The following is a 1,626-nucleotide window of genomic DNA, read 5'->3' on the forward strand; positions in this document are numbered from 1 at the left end:
AAAACAAGTCACTCTGATGTTAATTACTTTTATTTTCAGCAATTAAGTTGATTAGAGGTTAGATAACAAGCTCAGTTAATTTGTCTCAACTGGATAAATACTTTCATTAACACACACACACACAACACACACACACACACACACACACACACATATACACACACACACACACACTGACACACACACACACACACACTGACACACACACACACACACACATATACACACATATACACACACACACACACACACACATATACACACACACACACACACACACACTGACACACACACACACACACACACTGACACACACACACACACACACACACACACATATACACACACACACACACACACACACACATATACACACACACACACACACACACACATATACACACACACACACACACACACACATACACACATACACACACACATATACACACACACACACACACACACAGATGATTGATGGTAATTGCAGCACTTCACTGATTGGAGGGCTCGAACCTTAACGAGTGTGAAACTAACTTCACAAACAAACAGAAAAACATTAAACAGGAAACAGTTACACACACCTGACCTTTGACCTTTAACCTTTAACCTTTGACCTGACTCACATTAAACTTCCTGACTGTAGATTTAAACGTTAATATAAGAACTTTTATTTTTGCTTCTGAAAGAGACAGAAGCTAAAACGGCCTGTTAGAGTCAGAGGCTGAACTGAGGCTTAAAGGACCAGAACACTGTTTTATTACAGTAGTAGTGTGTGTGTGTGTGTGTGTTTGTGTGTGTATATATGTGTGTGTGTTTGTTTGTGTGTGTGTATATGCGTGCGTGTGTACATGTGTGTATATAAATATAAAAACACATATATTTATATACACACATGTACACACCTATATATATGTATATGTGTGGTTGTGTATATATATTTGTGCTAAATCTTGTTCTGGTGCCTTTAGTCTTTTTCTTTCATGCTTTTATTAATTAATGAATTAATGTAATCATCAGTAATCATCGTTACAGTCGCTCACCTGCAGCCTCGCTTCGCTCTGAGCAGATAAAACAGAAGTGATAATTTGTTTCTGTCGGTCGTGCACCTACATGCATCCCACCATGTGTTACTGCACTCTCCCCCATCTGAATATTGATTTGTTTCCATGGCAACAACACCAACATACAGGCAGGTAGCAGAGGAGGGGGAGGATGCTGCTTCATCAGAGCTGCTGCACTTTATTTTCCCTTTATATGATTTATATATAAATGTCAGAATTATAAACTCTATAAACATCATAGTGACTAAATGTTCTGTATTTAATATTCTTTCCAAGTGAGTTTACACTTTATTATGTCAGTTTTCTCTCATATCATCAGCTCCTCTGGTTCCTCTGCTCATCTAAAGGCTTTAATACACTGAGATTTAAAATGTATTAAATATTAATTTATCTCAGTGAAATCATCATCAGCAGATTCACAGTTCAGATTTATTAATGTAAATAAGTTTACAGACGATTGTTAGAGTTTTATTTTCACTCTTTAGTTTTTTAATGAAATGAACAACAGTGAAGTAAACAATAATTATAACTTTAGTCTTTATTGAAGAATGTAAATAATGTT

Source organism: Scomber scombrus, chromosome 9 (assembly GCF_963691925.1).
Source record: "Scomber scombrus chromosome 9, fScoSco1.1, whole genome shotgun sequence".
NCBI classification, from domain to species: domain Eukaryota; kingdom Metazoa; phylum Chordata; class Actinopteri; order Scombriformes; family Scombridae; genus Scomber; species Scomber scombrus.